The sequence below is a fragment of the Loxodonta africana genome, chromosome 11 (genome assembly GCF_030014295.1).
Source record: "Loxodonta africana isolate mLoxAfr1 chromosome 11, mLoxAfr1.hap2, whole genome shotgun sequence".
In the NCBI taxonomy this organism is placed as follows: Eukaryota; Metazoa; Chordata; class Mammalia; order Proboscidea; family Elephantidae; genus Loxodonta; species Loxodonta africana.
In genome coordinates, this window is record NC_087352.1 from 53,655,054 (window position 1) to 53,675,299 (window position 20,246).

Here is a 20,246-nt window from a genome sequence, read left to right on the forward strand (position 1 = left end):
TAGACACGAAGTGTGGATTTTTAAACAGCCATATGGCTTAAACGAAATAAAGCAAGAGAATTCTCTGCCAGCATATCACATGAAAGAACAATGCTTTGGCTTGAATCATCTACCTTCGGGCTTGATCAAATAATAAGTTTCCAGGTCTATTGTTTTCAACAACAGTCTTTTCCTTCAAACTTCTGTTTGAAATATTTATGCCAATGCTCTAGTGGTTTCTGTAATGGGGTTTCAGCTTTGAGAATTGGGGAGTGAATACCGCAGATGGCGCCTTTGTTTTGAGCTATGGTCTCTGAACAAAATCAGCTAATTCATTCTATACTTTCCTGTCCTGAGAATTCCTGCTTCCGTCATTACCAGCCACGCCAAAGCACACCTGTGGCCAGGTGGGACTTGTTGAAAGCTCAGGGACCACTGGGGAAAGAGTTCCCATTAACCTATAGCCCATAAAAAGAAAAGTGAGTTATTACTGAACTACAGGTAAACCTCCTGCATATACAGATACCTGTCCTAGGAGACTTATAGAACCTTGGAATTTCAGAATTGGAAAAAAACATGAAGTACACAAAAGTTTCCCTTGAAAGATGTCTTAGTTGTCTAGTGGTGCTACAACAAAAATACCATAAATGGGGGCTTTAATAAACAGAAATTTATTTTCTCAAAGTTTAGGAGGGTAGAAGTCTGAATTCAAGTTGCTGGCTCTAGGGGAAGGCTTTCTCTCTCTGGGCTCTAGAGGAAGGTCCTACTCTCTTTGAGTATCTGCTCCTGGGAGATCTTCCTGTGGCTTGGCATCTCTCTTCCCCCATCTCTGCTTGTCCAAACTGCTTTTTTTATCTTTTGTAAGAGGTTAACTCAAGACACACCCTATACTAATCCTGCCTCATTAACATAGCAGAAAGCTCATTCCCAAATAGATTATAACTACTGGCATAAAAAAAAAAAAAAAAAAAGAGCCCGTTGCTGTCCACTCGATTCTGACTCATAGTCTCACTTAATGTCCTGATACGTTTTGTAAAATAGGACGTTATGTGATTTGGTCATTGTGTGAACACCATAGTATATACAGGAGAGAGGCACACAGGACTGTCACCAGTGCTGCTTAGCAGAAGGATGCGTGAAAACTCTGACTCTGCCGCCGTTTGTTCTATACAGTTTTGGGGTCCTGAGAGCCACACCTGGCACCCAGGCTGCTGGCTCTCTTCACTTCCTGCCTCCTCCCTCCCTCCTCCCCCCGCCCCCATGGGCTGTAAACTCTTCCAGCCCCGCCTGCCCCTCCTCAACCTCTGCTGCCTCCCCAGGCAGCCTTTCCTACTTCTCCCTACCAGTGCCATAGCCTAGAAGCACAGCAGCCTGCATCTCTGAAAGAGTTGCAGCCTCCGGGCCCAGGCATGATGCATAGGGTACATTGGCCAAGTGGGGCAGTAGCCTCACAGGGCATCCCCCTCAGTGGCTCTGATGATGTCTGTGAGATCTCTACCTCAGGTGAGCACGGTGGGACAGGCAGAAGTGGATGGGTACCGGGACCCCTTCCCTCTGCTGCCCCAGGCCAGGCGGATGCAGGACTGAAGATCTGGTGAGAGACATGTAGGATCTATAGTACTTAGCAACATATATCCACTACCTCCAGTTCTCCAATTGGGATTTCTTTCTTTCTTTTTTTTTGTAGAACATTTTCTTTATAAACTACGTTATACCAATTGAACTAGGTGTTCCCCGAGCCCATGGTTCCCACAGCATTCAGCCCAGTAATTTGGTCCCCCAGGGAGTTTGGATGTGTCTTTGCAGCTTCCATGACCTTACCTTGTATGAGTTATACTGGCTTCCCCAGTATCCAGTTGGGATTTCCGAACTATATTATGACCTTATGGGACCACCAGTTGGCTGTTGCCGGAACAGATGTTATGGGGCACATTAAGAAAAAACAAAACCGTTGCAGTGGAGTCGATTCTGACACATAGCTACCCTATAGGACAGAGTAGAACTCCCCCATTGAGTTTCCAAGGAGTGCCTGGTGAATTCGAACTGCTGAACTTTAGGTTAGCAGCTGTAGCACTTAACCACTAAGCCACCAGGGTTTCCATATATATGTGTATATATGCATATACATATGTATATGTATACGTGTGTATATATATACATACATATATCCGTATATATGGGTATTTGATCCACACACTCATGAAGCTCATGGACAAGAAAGGGAGTGAGACAAGAGCCAGGTCATTACAATACACTGTGTTAAGTGCATAATATGTAGAGTGTCCTATGGGAGTGGGGAACAGTACACCTCACACACTTTATGAGTCAGGGATAGCTTCAAAAGAAGAGAGGTATTAAGTGAGATGTTAAGGTTGAGTAGAAAAAGAAATGTAAAGACGGGGAAAACTATCTTAGGTAGATCAAAACAACCTTTGCAAATGCTTGTGATGTGAGAGAAAATGTAAAAAGTTCAGTTTGATTGGACACAGAGTACAAGGTTAGAGGTGGGCGGAGTAGTAAGGAATAGAAACATACAGAGCCTTGTTAAGAAGTTTGGACTTTATCCTAAGAAAAAATAGATTTTCATTATAGAATAATAAGCAAGAAAGTGATTTTATCACCTTTGAGACTTAGTCATCCCTTTGGCTGAAAGGGGGGACATGGGAAGCAGTTACCGTAACTAAGGCAGTATAGCAGACACCGCTAATTGTGCCATTATCCATTTCTTTTCTTCCTTTTAGTGCTAGAAAGTTCTGACAGTCATGTGATGGTACATGACCATTCAGAGGCTGCTTTTTCCAATCTCCCCTACAGCCAAATGCTGTCATGAAATTAAAGTTTAGGTATTTAGATGTAAGCAGAAGCAGTGTGTGCAATTTCCACATCACGTTTTCTAAGAAAGTTGCATATTCTCTACTTCCTCTCTCCCCCCTTTTCATGTGTTGGACCATGAATACGGTGTTAGCAAGCCAGCTGCCTCCTTGAAAATAAGGACAATACCCTAGGCCATGGGAAAGCAATGGAAACCTACGTTGCGGGACGACCTTGTGCAACAGAGCATCCTGCTTGTCCTTGTCCACTTGCTTCCCCTGTGCTGTCACAAGAGAGGAATTAGTCTTTAACTTTTGAGCCATTGTATTTTTAGCAGTATGTTATGTCAACGTAGTCTATACCAGGAATAATACAGATGGCATGCTGGCATGGACTGAGACAGTAAGGATACGAATGATGACCACTGGTTGTATTATAAAATAGCATGTGGAATCCACAGACTATTTAGCAGCAGGTAAGGTACTGATTAAGAAAAAATCAAAGGTGCTAAGTAGCTTTTAGCTTGGATAACCAAATGGCTGATGGTGTCAATTACTAGGATGTAAAAACAGGAAAATAAACAGTTTCTAGGTAGCAAAAATGGTTTGCACTTGACTACTAACTGAAAAATTGGTGGTTCGAATCTACCCAGCAGTGCCTCCGAAGATAGCCCTGGTTATCTACTTCTGTAAAGATTACAATCATTGGAAACACTATGGAGCACAGTTCTGCTCTGAAACATGTAGGGTCACCGTGAGTCAGCACTGGGTTTGGTTTTTGGTTTGGACAGAGGTGATGAATTTTATCATCACAATATTTAATTTGAGATGCATGTGGAGCATCCAAAGGACATACAGTTTGACGTACGGGTCTGAAAATTGGAGGATGGTTGGGCTGGAGAGATGGATTTAGAGGGGATAGGTTAAAATTAAAGACATGAGATAGATATTGGAAGAGTTTGCAGAAAGAGAAGAGAACAGAATCTAGGCCAGAACCCTGAGGAAAGTTGAGGGCAAGACAGGATAGGAGAAAACTTGTCCAGAGTGGTAAGAGGAAACTAGGCAAACGGGATCTTACAAATCAGGAGAAGAGAAAGTTTCAGGAAAGTGGAATCAACTGAGTCAACTGCCACTTATAGGAAATAGATGAGGACCAAAAAGGTAATCATTGAAAGTGACAACAGGGAGATCATTGCTAACTATAGTAAGAGGAGTTGTACCGGCTTTAGGTAGAAGACAGTGTGAGTGGAAAAAGAGGAAATGGATATGGCCAGTGCTGACAATTCTACAAGTTGTTTGGCTATGAAATGCAGGAGAGAGAGAGCATGGCCCTAAAGACAAGGTACACAGACATTTATCTCATGCACTTTTGTTGACATTCTTAGAAAGGAACATTATCCTTCCTGCATCTGAATTTTGGCTTCACTTGAGTTAGCATTTGGTAAAGTTTATTGAATTTTCATATCTTCATATTTTAAAGGGCATAAGGATAAAGCCTTGCAAACCCAAAACTGGTGGAAAAAAATCAAACCAAGAAAAACTAAAAAATAGCAAATATTTGTTTTATCCATATAATGTACAACAATGAATCTGAGATATTTCTCACTGAAATTGAGTCACTATATTCCTGGTTTTCAATGAATATTCCTGTCAGATCAATACCAATTTATTAGTTCATTATAATTGATATGCCTATCTATTTTTACTAATGTGTCTGATTGTTTCATTTAATTGCTAATCTTTAGTGTAAGTCTCGATGCACATGCAGAGATTTGGAATATGTGCAAAGCCAAACTCAACCTTGTTCAGGTTGCTGAGTGAACAGTCCTTCGTTGCTTCAGATAACTGCAAATCCTGAAAAATCAAACAGATTCAAGTACTGAATGGTAGAGAACTATCCGTTATACACATGGGGTTTGAAAATGAAACAGGGTTTAAAACATTCCAGACAGCCCAGTTTCCTGCCATCTGTTAATAGCAGTGATTGGAGGACACAGCAAAAATTGAGTGTCCAATAATAATGACAGTCCATGGTACCACAGGAGGTTTTTGCCAGAAATGTGTTGAATGGAGTTACTCAAGATGCCAACAAGTAGAACAAAGGAAAAGACGTGAAAGGGAATAAAAGTCATGAAAGGAGGCAAATGTAGAAGTTAATGCCACATGTTTGTTTTAGAAAAGGGAGAGAGTTGGGAGGAGGAAAGGTTGACAGCCTTCAATTTAAGGTCAAGACAGTGAAACTTGCTCTCAGAAGCAATCCAGTGCCACAAGAGAGGCTGCCAAGTTGAAACTAAATAGTTCAGATTACCTTTCAAAACAAATTTAGCAGATCACTTCACACTCAGCCATGTGCATAGGCAAATGCCACATATAGTGACAAGCTACTAATGTCCTCCAGGATAACCCAAAGGTTTCATGATAATTTGTAGGTAGTGAAATTTTATAAATACAATTCTGCTTTTCCTGAGTTCGCAAACAAGGTATCATTGTACGGTCAAAATCGGCTGTGAGTGAAAAATGGCATAGTCTCATTCAACGTAAGAGTGAAATTCTTTTCCAATATTAATGATAGTTAATATGTCAGTATATATTACTTTTATGTTATAAAAGTGGACAAATGGTGTTACAGAGAGATTAAGCAACTCACTTATTCGGTCTGGGCCACGTATTCTGTCTTCTAAGTTTTAATGCCCTATCTTTATATTAGTTTCTGTTGCACAGTTCAACAAATGATCCCAAGAGAGTTTCGGGGAGAGAATTTAAGGAAGTAATAGGCTAAAGTTATGAATCCTTTTTGTGGATGAGAATGTCTGACATTTGTAATTTCCCATGAGAACTGTGAAGTTTCTTATCAAGGCCAAACAGGCCAACAATGCCCATTCATCCAAAAATTTCAAAATCGGTCTCTTTTAAGGAAATAGCATACAAGCATTGTATAGCCTTACATTTTAAGCAGAATATAGTGTTTGCGTGTGCTTTTACTCTTTGGGTTCCTAAACTAGCAAAGAGGATTGGATAATAATCACTTTGGCCAGAGGAAGAGAAAATAATGTCAGACCAGTCTAATTTTCTTTTATGACAGAGTGACCGGCTTGGTAGATGGGAAAAGCAATAGGTGTAATATATCTCTCCTTCAGGAAGGCTTTGACTTTGCTCCTCAAGATATGCTCATAAACAAGCTAGAAATATATGGTTGTTTATTAATGTCAGATGTCAGATATGTGGAGTGTCTCAGATACTACTTATCAATGATTCAAAGTCAGCACACGAGAGCCCATTGAGAGGCTCTCCAAGTTTGGCTACTGTTCAAAATGTAGAACAATGACGCATCATACTTCCTTAGAATTCAGGATGATTCGATGAGGACTTAGCAAAATGATTGATTTGTAATTGCAATTGAAGGAGTTTGAGTAGGATGAATGTAGTTATTTTTGGAATAATAACTTTACAAAACTAGAAGGGAGTAGGTATGTTAGGGAAGAAAAATGGAGAGGAATCTAGATGACCAAGAGCAAATGTACCACCGAAAGAAGTTGTGGGCCTGAGGATGCTAGTTCAGTAACTAAACAACAAAGCTCTTGGAATGATCCAAGAATTGTTACTCACTAGCTATGGCAATAATCAATTAATTGTTCTTCTTTGGACCTTAGGTCCCTGATTTTTAGAATGGAGAGATGGCAGAATAGAATGGAATTAGAGAAGACTTTTCTAAATGGTATTCTACCAAGCAGTGGTATATCAGGAAGAAAGAGGGATTCTGAGTTTGGCAATAGTTGGATGCTGCATAACTGTTATTCATGTATTTATTCATTTAATGAATATACATTGAGCACCTAGTTTAGAAAAGGCACTTTTCAAAATACTGTAAATATAAATATATTAGTAAAGAAAATAAAAGCCTTACTTTCAAGGAACTTATATTCTAGTTGAGGAAGTTAAATAAATAATCAGCAGGTAAACAAATATGTCTGACAGTGATTATTATAAAGAAGTGTAAAGCAGAGACTAGTAGATTAAAGATGGTTGCAAATTCTTTGCTAGCTCTCCCATTGAGAGATAAAGTCAAATTTCTCCAATATGAATTTAGACTGATTTTATTAGCCTGATTAACTAATAAAATGTGGCAGAAATAATGTCCAGAGACTTTCAAAGTTAAGTCATGAGAAGCGTTGCAGATTCCACCCAGGGCCTCTTGCAATACTTGATCTGAGCCAAAATCCAACTACCCTGCTGTAGAGACCTGTTGGAGAGGCCTTGAGAAGACATGGAGAGGGATAGAGCTCAGCTATTCCCAGCCTTCCAGCCTTTCTTATCAACCTCCAGGCGTATGACTGAAGCCATCTTGGACCCTCCAGATTAAACCACCACCAGCTGAATAATAGCGCACGATCCCAGTGGATATACTTCTTTTAGCCACAGAGGTAAAAGGGATGTGCTGTTGTTATAGGACAGAGGTTTGTGCTCAAACAGAGATGCGTGACCCTGTTGGACAGAGTAGAATTGCCCCATAGGGTTTTCTAGGCTATAACCTTTTCAAGAGCAAATTGCCATATCTTTTCTTCTGCAGAGAGGCTGGTCAGTTTGAACCACTGACCTTTTGTTTAGCAGCCAAGTGCTTAACCATTGTGCAAGTAGGGCTCCTTAAAAGGGAGGTAGAAACTCTTAAGCTGATTGAGGTGATGAGAATGGGAGGATGGAAGGGGCATGTAAACTCAAGGCAAATTTCTGATGGCTCCCATGTCAGTCAAGGCCATTGAAGGGATAGCTTACTGAGAGTCCTCTGCTGTCAGTTTTAGCAATAGTGATGCTGAAGATGACAAGTAGTAGTGGCCCAGGGAGCGCAAAGTGGAAATAACTCATATGGACAGCTTATAAAACAATTTATTTTTCTATCACAGCACTCAGTTGACCACTTAGGAAGAAGTTCAGTGTCTTGCTATTGAGGATGCTACATCCCCTTAACTGTCCAAGAGCCCTGACGCCTTGCTCAGTCTGAAAAGAATGGTCCTGTTTTGTTATTATGATTAAATGGTCAAAAATTGATACATAAATATTTAACCAAAATATATCAAAAATTGCAGCAGCAGAATTTGGGTAACAAATTTAGTGTGAGGCTTCCCATGAACCTCATTTCTTCATATGATAGAAAGTTGATTTCAGGCATGCTTCTACATCTAAATGAAGAGAGAAGGAATGGGCAGTTTATAGCCACAATATCCAGACATAAAACACTAAGTACTTTTACATATATCTTCTCATTTAATCCCCCTAATAATAGGAGAGATGAGTATCACTAAACACATTATACTGATCAGGAAACTGAGCCTCAAATAGGCCAAAATTTGAACTTGTCAAGATCTTATTCCAAAAGCTACACCTTTCATTATTGGACCTTAATTCCTTTGAAAATTCTATGCAAGATATAGAATCTCCCCTCTGCCCACCTGCAAATTCTTATTTTTATAAAATTTTACATAACATTTTAGGGATTTTATAAACCCCTTGCAGCCCAGCACATAGTCTCTAGGTTCAACCCCTGCATTAAACCATGATACTTCTTTAAATAGAAGCCATTGTAAGGTGATGTCCTCCACTGTCCTATCAGGGTGGTGATGAAGGCTTCAATGGGTCTGCAGTCTAAAGGGAAGAAAATGAGTCCTTAATGTATTTAATCTTCTGTCTGCCATCCAACAAATCCTACTCAGTCTTCAAGGTCCTGCACAATTACAATTCTTCCACAAAGCTTCTCCCTGACTGCACACTTCTGTGGCCCTCTCTCCAGCACTTATCAGCACGGTCTCAGTGATGTAGCACTTCATCATATAATGACTTGCATCTTCAGCAGCTGTTTAAGGTTTTCCACATCTATGCAAATAGATCAGACAATATTGTAATACTGAAACCCTGGTGGTGTAGTGGTTAAGTGCTACGGCTGCTAACCAAACGGTCTGCAGTTCGAATCCGCCAGGCGCTCCTTGGAAGCTCTATGGGGGGGCAGTTCTACTCTGTCCTATAGGGACGCTATAAGTCAGAATCAACTTGACAGTACTGGGTTTTCTGAGTACCCTGAACAAGTGGTTCAGAAAGGATGAAACAAAACAAAGGTTGCAGAAACCCTCGTATCCATAGCCATGCATCATGGAAACCACTGCTGTACTTAGGTGTTTTCAGTTGCCTTCAGCTTTCTAAATGGATTTTTAATTTCAGCCTTAGTCTTCCTAAATTATAACTCATGGCACACACATACACACAAATAATTGTTACCATCGAGTGGATTCCAAGAACGGTGTTACAGAGTAGAACTGAGCTGCATAGGATTTTTTTTTTTTCTTTTTTTGACTATAAACTTTACAGAAGCAGATTACCAGGAATTTCTTCTGTGTGCTGCTGCTGGGTGGGTTCAAACTGCCAACCTTTTGGTTAGTAGTTCAGCACAAACTTTTTGTACCACCCAGGGACCTTAACTCACGGCCGGTTTTGATATGGTTTCTTCCATGGCAGAGGTTGATCAATGGTTTCTTCCATGCTCTGAAATGATAGGTCAAATGCTGAGAGCAGCGTTTCCAACGAGTTTAAACTGGTTGAGCCAGGGCTGACTAAACAAAACCCGAAGAGATCCAATTTTTTAAAAAATTTGTGTGATCAGGAACCATAATCAGACCGGGAAAAATTATGGGTCGAAGCCTTCAAATGGAAGACTCGGAAGAGGCATTATGAGCCCTTTTAGAAGCTTGACTCGTAAGGTTGGATTTTTGCCAGGACTGAGGAGAGCAACTCACATTCAAAGCGGCCTGACCAGCCGCCATTTTGGCCGGGTGTCGCTGTTTCCGACTCTGCACAGAATCTGACCGGCAAGAGATTTAGTTGCTATGCAATGTGTACAGTGCCCTTTTCATAGAGGAAGATTAAGTTTCTAGCAAAGCTTCCACGCGGTCTGGTTGTGGTTCCAAAAACATTTTACAAACAAATTCGGGTCTGTTAACAGTGTTGCTTTCTCTGCCATGATTGAACCTGAAAGAACCAGTTTGAAGCCCTGGCTGAGAGAGGGATAGAAGAAAGGAGGGAGGGGTACAAAGAGAGTGTGTACATTGTGAAGAGATATTATTTGTAACCTCAAAGACAGAATAAGAAGACGTGGTAAAATTTTACTGCGGAAGTAGAAGGGTTATAAATTTCTGCCTCACTATTGTTGGCTTAACATTTTTAAAATAGATTTCTGGATCGACATCACACACGAGATTTAACAACAGGCTTGATAACTATCAGTGTGGATGATGAGGGCACAGGGCTCAACCCTGAAATCCTTCCAAACCACCAACTGTATAAGAAAAATCATTACACCCTCAAAAGTCACAGAGCCAAAACAAAAGTCTCAAAGATTGAGCAGATAATTCCATGAAGGCACCTTGTTCGGTTATAGTCAATTTCTTTCCACATGGTGTTTATTCCTTTGTCAGATATTTATAGCCCTAATACCAAAAGTCCATTGAACATCAACCGTTGATACAGTAACATAAAGTAGATTTATATATTCAGCTTGTCTAATACTCTTTTGGGAAGGGAAAGCATTGCTCAACCTAATAGCCTCTTTTCTTAAGAGATATTCTTTTAAAAATGTTGTCTTATAAGTACAAAATGGGTTGAGACTTGTGTGCTCTAAATATTTGAAGGGATTTATGCTTGCATTAACTGTCCTTTTAATCAAACTTCAATGCATTGCTAATACTGCAGAGGTTTCAGGGGAAAAATAGCACTTGCCATTTTCAAAGTTAAAAGTTTCCTAGTAAAAAAGGAAGTCCAGAAATTCTTAAAAGAGGATATTATGGACATATTGTCACATTTATAGAAAATATTCCTACTTTAAATTATAGTTATGGACTTTGAAAAACACCTTGCTTATTATCTTTTTATCTTGAATACATTGTGAGTATTTTGTATGTCTGCATTTTTGTGGTGTTAAAAATTATATAACATCCCTACCTAGGCAACCTCTATCAATAAATTTCTCTATCAAAAAAATTTTTTAATTTGATGTGTTTTGGTTTCTAAAATATTGGCAGTGTATTTAAGGCTGTGTCTTCAAGGACTAGGACATCTGGAATACACATATTGTTTCATTAATCATTTTCTCCCTCTTGATCCATGCTTTTCTTTCCATTCACTTCACTTTCTCTTCAGTGTAGAAACCTTTTCCTCCATCTTCCCAGAATAACATAATCCCAAAATAAGATAGCAAAACCTCAATCCTGCAGCATTTTCCTCTTGTCACCTCCAAACTTCTGGAAGAAATAACCTAGACATTTTGTCTCCACCTGTTCTTCATCCATTCACTCTTCAACCCATTACAACATGACCCCCATCTCCAGCCCTGGTGGCACAATGGTTAAGTGATCAGTTGTGAATTGAAACATTGGTGGTTTGAACCCACCAGCTGCTCTGTGGGAGAAAAGACCTGGTGATCTGCTCCTGTAAAGATTACAGTCTCCTGTAAAGCTTACAGTTCTACTCTGTCCTATAGAGTTTCTATGAGTTGGAATTGACTCAACGGCACACAACAACAACAAAGGTGCATAATAACAAAATGCATTAAAGGCTTTTCATTGCTTATCTCAGATGACCTTGTTGAATCATTGAGTCATAAATTTGCACATCTGGAAAAATTTTAGCTCTTAGCTTAATGAGATGTTTTTCAAAAAATTATAAAGGCTTAACAAATAGAGAAAATATATATGCGTAAATTTAAATCATATATAAGAAGAATTTTAGAGTTAGGTCACCACTGACATTGGGTGATAAAGCCATAAGCACTGGGTCCATGTTTAAAGGAAACATGGTGGAGAGAGAAGAAAAGATTGGGAAGCCACCATAACTAACCTTATTATCAGGAAAACAAAGGCTATTCTAGAAGTTCTACTGCAGCTATCCACTTAAATAACAGGGCCAACCCTAGCTACTAGGCAGCCTGAGAGAGGAAACAGACTTGTCACAGTTGTAATTTTGGCAACTAGTAAATTTTGAACTCATTCCGAACAGTGCATCAAGAAGAAGTCATTACTTTCTTATTGTTTCTTAGTACTTCTGTTTGATCTCCTAGTTCATTGTGAAGTGACTGGTCTTAAAAGCTATCAAGCAGTCATCCAAGGTACAACAATTGGTCTCCATTCACTGGAAGCAACAGAGGAAGAAGGAGAGGCAGGAATTAGAGCCAGAAATCAAACACGTGTCTGGTAGCCTCCATGAACAACTAGCTCCTTTGCCCTGAGACCAGAAGAACTGAATGGTGATAACGAAAGATTTTGACCAAAGAGTCTATAGGATAATCCTGATCGAAAGGAGGGAAAATGTGGATTAGAATTTAGAATTCTCAATAGAATCCAGATTTTCTGAAGCCGTTGAGGCTTGATGAGCCCCTGGAACTATTGCTCTGAGATAATCTTCAAACTTTAAACCTTAAACCAAAACTATCCCCTGAAGTATTCTTTGAACCCAAATATCACTAATTTTAATTAGTAAAGAATGTCTGCTTTGAGAATTGTGTTCTTTTAAAGAATTATCTATGTAAGATCAAATCGACAATGGCAACATCATTTTAACCATTTTTCTTTTTAAGGAAAGAGAAAAAGTAATTATCATGTTCTTCTCTTCTTTGCTCCACTCACCTGCCTCCCACCTCCCCAACTTGGTTGACTGCAAACTACTACAGTCCATTCAGACAATCAATAATCTTTTCTATTCAGAGGCCCTGGTGATCTCAAAACTTTAAAAGCATTTAAAATATGTAAGTACCTTCTCCAAAAACTCTTGTTCTCCCTGCTGTTGAGCTACTGAAGGTTTTCTAGTAAGAAATTGAAAGGTTGAAAATGGCATTTGTTCATTTGAATATCTAAAGGGTAAACTCCAGGCTACTTATCTGAAAACAAACATTCTCTGAAGCTTTCAGCATAAAGAGTATAACTTGACATTTTTTTTGCTGCAAAGAGTGAAAATGATGGCTTTCAAACCCTCAGTCAATGACTAAAGCTATGTGAGCACAATAAAGTACAGTGTTTGCAGTGAATAATTTTATAGAGTATCTAAATAATTCAGAACTGATTTTGATGTATATCATTAAACACAGACTAGACACGTTATAATATTAAAGCAATAAGATTCAAATTAAATGGAAAATCACATAATAAAGTAAAATAAACTTCTCAAAAACATTATACATGTTTATAGAATTATATGTACCTAACTGTAGTAAATGGCAACCGAGGTGGCATAGTGGTTAAGTGCTACGGCTGCTAACCAAACAGTCGGCAGTTCAAATCTACCAGGCGCTCCTTGGAAACTCTATGGAGCAGCTCTACACTATCCTATAGGGTTGCTATGAGTTGAAATTGACTTGATGGCAATGGGCTTGTTTTTTTTTAGTTTAACTGTATTAATATAATTCTATAAACATGTATAATTTTTTTGAGACGTTTATTTTATTATGTGCTCTTTAATTTGAATCTTATTCCTTTAATATTGTACATCAAAATCAGTTCTGAATTATTTAGATACTCTGAAATTATTCAATTATATGTACCTAAATGTATTAACCCCATGTGTCTGTCAGTTTGTTGTACTGTGGGGGCTTGCCTGTTGCTGTAATGCTGGAAGCTATGCCACCAGCATTCAAATACCAGCAAGATCACCCATGGTGGATGGGTTTCAGGTGAGTTTCCAGACTAAGACAGACTAGGAAGAAGGACGCAATTGTCTACTTCTGAAAAAAATTAGCTAGTGAAAACCTCATGAATAGCAGCTGAACATTTTTGGATATAATGCCCAAAGATGAGCCCCCCAGGTTGGAAGGTACTCAAAAGATGACTAGGGAATAGCTGCCTTCTCAAGGTAGTCAGCCTTAATGACATGGAGTCAAGCTTTCAGGACCTTCATTTGCTGATGTGGAAAATGAGAAGAAACAGCTGCAGACATTCATTAATAATCAGAACATGGAGGACAAAGTACGAATCTAGAACAACTGGAAATCATCAAAAATGAAATGGAACACATAAACATCGATATCCTAGGCATTTAATGAGCTGAAATGGACTGGTATTGGCCATTCTGAATAGGACAATCATATGGTCTTCTATGCCATGAATGACAACTTGAAGAGGAATGGCATTGCATTCATCATCAAAAAGAACATTTCAAGATCTATCCTGAAGTACAACACTGTCAGCAATAGAATAATATCCATATGCCTAGAAGGAAAACCAGTTAATAGGACTATTATTCAAATTTATGCACCAACTACTAAGGTCGAAGATGAAGAAATTGAAGATTTTTACCAACTTCTACAGTCTGAAATTGATTGAACATGCAATCAGGATGCATTGATAATTACTGGTGATTGGAATGTGAAAGTTGGAAACAAAGAAGAAGGATCAGTAGTTGGAAAATATGGCCTTGGTGACAGAAACGATGCTGGAGATCACATGATTGAATTTTGCAATACCAACAACTTCTTCATTGCAAATACCTTTTTCACCAGCATGAGCAGTGACTATGTGTGATGGTTAAGATTGTGTGTCAACTTGACTGGGTCATGGTTCTCTGTGTTTTGGCAGTTGTATAATGTTGTGATCACTTCACTGTTGAAATGTGATATGTGATCATCCCCATGATGGAATCTGCTGAGTGGTACCGGTGGGGATGGGGCCTGTGGTGGCTCACCACCCCCTCAGCCTTCATCTCTCCACCTGCTTCCTTCCTGCTTGCCTTGCAAAGGTTGTTGACTTGTTCTGGATCCAGCAGCTGTCTCTTGTCTGACCTCTGGTTCTTGGGACTTGAGCTAGCAGCCTACTTGTCCATCTTGGGATTCATCAATTGTCACAGCCTGTGAGCAAGAGTCTTGCTCCCCGACATGCCTATCTTGGGTTTGCCAGCCCCTGCAGCTACATGACTCAGGAGAAACCCTGTGGTCTTGCTGCTGAAATTGGGGATTCCTTGATTGTCACAGCCTGTGAGCAGAATCTCTGCTCTCCAACCTGCTCATCTTGGGTTCACCAGTTTCTGCAGTTCCATGAATTGAGAAAGGCCTCGATCTTGATCCAAGGACTTGGGACATTCCAACCCTTACAATCATGTGAGCTGTTTCCTTGATATAAATCTCTATATATTTACATGTTTTACTGGTTTTGCTTCTCTAGAGAACCCAGCGTAAGACACTATGCATAGGAACTTCACCAGATGGACTACAAGAATCAAATCAACTACATCTGTGGGTAGAAATGAGGGAAAAGCTCAATATCATCAGTCAGAAAAAAGCCAGGGGCCGAGTGCGGAACAGACTAACAATTGCTCATGTACAAGTTCAAGTTAAAGCTGAAGAAAATTAGAACAAGTCCATGAGAGCCAAAGTACGACCTTGAGTATATCCCACCTGAATTTAGAGACCATCTCAAGAATAGATTTGATATGTTGAACGCTAATGATGGAAGACCAGACGAGTTGTAGGATGACATCAAGAACATCATATGTGAAGAATGTAAGAGGTCATTAAAAAGGCAGGAAGTGAAAAAAAAAAAAAGACCAAAATGGATGTCAGAAGAGACTCTGAACCTTCTTCTTGAACATCAAGTAGCTAAAGCAAAAGGAAGAAATGATGAAGTAGAAGAACTGAACAGAAGATTTCAAAGGGCAATTGGAGAAGATAAAGCATTATAATGACATGTGCAAAGACCTGGAGGTAGAAAAGCAAAAGGGAAGTACATGCTAGGCATTTCTTAAGCTGAAAGAACTGAAGAAAAAATTCAAGCCTTGAGTTGTGATAGTGAAAAATTTTATGAGGAAAATATTGAACGACGCAGGAAGCATCAAAAGAAGATGGAAGGAATACACAGAGTCCTTATACCAAAAAGAATTGGTATAATGTTCAGCCATTTCAGGAGTTAGCATATGAACAGGAACTGATGGTAGTGATGGAAGAAGCCCAAGCTGCACCGAAGCTATTGGTGAAAAACAAGGCTCCAGGAAATGATAGAATACCAATTGAGATGTTTCAACAAACAATTGCAGTGTTGGAAGTGCTCACTTGTTTATGCCAAGAAATTTGGAAGACAGCTACCTGGCCAACTGACAGGAAGAGATTCATATTTATGCATATTCCCTAGAAAGGTGATCCAACTGTTGCCAGAATTGAATAAGGTTCTTGCCTCTCACTGGTCAAGAATGAGGAGGTAAGGCATGCAGAGTTTTCCACACATGCAAAGCTTTATTGAAGAGGCTTGCAAGCGGAGATGAGGGGGGCCTAAGCAACGTATACCCCTGTCTCACAGAACAAAAGACTTGCCTGGGTTTGTAAAAGTTCTTGGGTGGGAAAAGATTCATGTTTATTCATAGGCATAGGTGGGGATATGTTAACTATGGTGCACGCACAGCAGCTTTTTTAAGATGGCTCCTGTCCTGGAGGCCTCTGGAATTTGTAGCAGGACTTATTATGGAGTGTCGCACCTTCACAGTCTCTTGCTTCCTGAGTTTGATTCCCCAGCTGCTGCTGCAGCTCCTCACTGCCCCTGGTGGAAAGCCACACAGTGGTCACAGGTGGATGTCCTGTGCATGTCCCTGGGGCTGGTTTTATCCAACTGCTTCTGAAAGACAACTTTAAAGTAGTTTGCGGGCTATTTTCTGATACCCTGATGCATTGTTCTGGGGAATGGTTTTGTTTCTGCACCCTGGCCCATTTCTTGTTACTTTGTTTGCAGATTTGGGGGCCCATCTGTCCCCTGTCTTACAACCAAATGTGGAAATTATTGAAAAATATTGTTAATATCACACTGAAGTAAAATTTTGCTGAAGATCTTTCAAAAGCAGCTGCAGCAGTATATCGAACTGCCAGAAATTCGAGCTGGATTTTCAAAAGAGTATGTGGAACCAGGCATGTCATTGCTGATGTCACATGGATTGTGGCTAAAAGCAGAGAATACCAGAAAGATGTTTATCTGTGTTTTATTGACTATGCAAAGGCATTCGACTATGTGGATCATAACAAATTATGAATAACACTTGAAGAATAGGAATTCCAGAACACTTAGTTGTGCTCATGAGGCTGGACTCTATGAAGAAGAACGGGGCATCAAGATTGGAGGAAGATGCATTAACAGCCTGCGCTGTGCAGATGACACAACCTAGCCTGACGAAATGAAGAGGAATTGAACCACTTACTGATGAAGGTCAAAGACCACAGCCTTCAGTTTGGATTACACCTCAACAGAAAGAAAACATAAATCCTCACAACTGGACCAATAACCAACATGATGATAAGTGGGGAAAAGATTGAATTTGTCAAAGATTTCATTTTACTTGGACCCACAATCAACACCCATGGAAGCAGCAGTCAAGTAATCAAAAGACATTGCCTTGAGCAAATCTGCTGCAGCAGACCTCTTTAAAGTGTTGAAAAGCAAAGATGTCACCTTGAAGATTAAGGTGTGCCTCACCAAACTGTGGTATTTTCAATTGCCCCATGAGCATGTGAAAGCTGGACAATGAATAAGGAAGACAGAAGAAGAATTGACACCTTTGAATTAGGTATTAGTGAAAAATATTGAATATATCATGGACTGCCGAAAGAATGAACAAATCTGTCTCGGAAAAAGTACAACCAGAATGTTCCTTAGAAGCAAGGATGGAGAGACTATGTCTCACATACTTTGGACATGTTATCAGGAGGGATCACTCTCTGGAGGGGATCATGCTTGGTAAAGTAGAGGGTCATTGAAAAAGAGGGAGACCCTCAAGGAGATGGATTGACACCGTGGCTGCAACAGTGGGCTCAAGCATGGAAAAGATTGCGAGGATGGCGCAAGACCAGGCGGTGTTTCATTCTGTTGTACATAGGGTTGGTATGAGTCAGAACCTACTCGACTGCACCTAACAACAACTGTATTAAAGCATAATGGTTAATAAAAGTAATAATTTATGGAATCAAAATGAACTTAGTTCATTATTCTCTTTGGGATGAATATGTTCCAAAATCTTTAGATACTGTTAAACAAAAAGAAAAATCTAAACAAACACAAATAATCCTTATTCTTGGTACCCTGTGGTTAGCAGAATACCTGACTGGTCAAGCCCTGAAAGTACCATGGGCCCTTTACTCTGTGCCTATGGCACCCAAAGGAGAAGTTGGCCCTGTAGCCAGAGACCTGCCTTCTCTGGCTGACAACATTGTAAGCTCCTGAGAAACTAGATACAGAGTGGACAATGACAAGACCACATATGACAATAGAACTCTGAACTCACAACCCCACAGCAACCAGCCTGGAAAGCTAACCTCCATCTCGGCAGCAATCAGTGAGGAGCAGTCAGGACATAATCAATGACTGCCTGCTTACCTATTTTGTGTTCCCACTTCCAACTTAGGAACAACCAGATAAAGCTAAATATGCTCCCCACTTCTAGATAGCCTACTGCCAGCTTCCTTATGCCAACATTCTTCAATTAGAACACACCTGAAAGGTTCCCTGTGAGAAACAGTTTCTAATTTTCATGGAATCCAGATTTCTGGGTTCCATGGAGGAGGGAGTTGGGGGTAACCAAACCAGGCCATTGTCCTGAGATGATTTTTTGAACCTCGAGCCTTGAGCAAACTGACCTCCTAAAAGTTGCCTTGAAGTCAAACAATAAATAGTCTTGCTAATTAGTAAAAACTTTTGCCTTGGATATTTTGCTCTTCTAAAAAATTATCTATGTGCAGTCAGTTTTGAAAAACAGACACTCCAACGTCAGACTAGAAGCTATATTTTAGGGTAAAATTCTTATTATGAAAACACTCTTCTGGCACTGTTTCCATGACAATGTTGATAAGGTGGGCTATAAGAGTCTCTGGACATTCTCTCACCTTTGGAACACTGAATCTCTAGTCAGAAGTGTTGCCTGATTTACAAATATTATATTAAATAAACTTCAAATCAATTTATATAATTGGCTTAATATAATTTTTGTTATAAAACCTTTTTTTCCACTATCCTGCCTGCCTTTAAGTCTCTAGCAAATACAGGTGATGATGCCTGACTCCCTTGCTATAGCAAGCTCTGAAAAAATAGTCTTTGTTAGCTCTCATTTGGGTGGTTGTTGTTTATTTCCACGTTCCCAATCTGTAATTGTTAAGGTTGTATGTCAACTTGACTGGGTCATGATTCTCAGTGGTTTAACAGTTATGCAATGATGTAGTTTTGCATTTATGTAATGGTCTAGTTTGACAGTTACATAATGATGTACTTTGGCAGTTATATAATGATGTAGTTATCCTCTATGATGTGATCTGATGTGAACAGCCAATCAGTTGTGAGGGCAGTTTCCTCGGGGTTGTGGCCTGCATCTAATATATAGATATTCTGGCAAAGCTTGCTTGCCTGCTCTGGGTCTTGCATATAGGCTGTCATCATCTAACCTCTGGTTCTTGGGACTATAGCCAGCTGTCTGCCGTATTTGTTGCCGAACTTGGATTCATCACCTTCTGCAGCCCATGAGCCAGTGGCCTGCTCTCTGATCTGTTGATCTGGTGTTTGTCAGCCCTTACAGCTACATGAATCAGGAGAGGCCTCTAGCCTGACACCTGACCTAAGGACTTGGGACTTGCTAGCCTTTACAGTTGCTTGAGCCATATCCTTGAGATAAATCTCTCAGTCTCTCACTCCTATATATACATGCTTCACTGGTTTTGCTTCTCTAGAGAACCCAGCCTAAGACATTTGGTACTGAGAATGGTTCTAGAGACACAGGTCATAAGGATGAGATTTCTAAATTGGTTCTCAAGTATGACCAATTTTAAATTCCCAGACTTGAGCCAGTTTAAAGACCCACAACCCTTTGAATGAAGTGGAGCCCAGGTCCCCTTGAGGAAGGACCCCAATCCAATATACTGCCAAAAATTTACACTGTTAATCTTTCTCCCAACTTTCTGCAAAGGGAACCCTGTTACAAGAGTGATTGTTCATTGGACAAAAGGAAATAATCAGCCTTTTCAGGGATTACTGAATACTGGCTCTGAACTGAAACTAATTCCAGGAGACCCAAAACATCAATGTGGCCCACGAATCAAAGAGGGGGCTTATGGAGGCCATGTTATTAACGGAGTCTTAGCTCAGGTTCCTCTCACAATGGGTCCAGTGGGTCCCTGAATTCATCCTATAGTGATTTCCTCAGTTCCAGAATATATAATTGGAATAGACATACTCAGCAATTGGCAGAGACTCCCCCGCCATAATGGATCCCTGACAACTGGAGTAAGGGCTATGGTGGTAGTAAAAGCCAAATGGAAGCCAGTAGAACTACCCCTACCTAGGAAAATAGTAAACCAAAAGTAATACTTCACTCCAAGAGGGATTTCAGAAATTACTGCCACCATCAAGGACTTGAAGGATGCAGGGGTGGTGATTCCCACCACATCCCCATTTAACTCATCTGTGCAAAAAACAGATG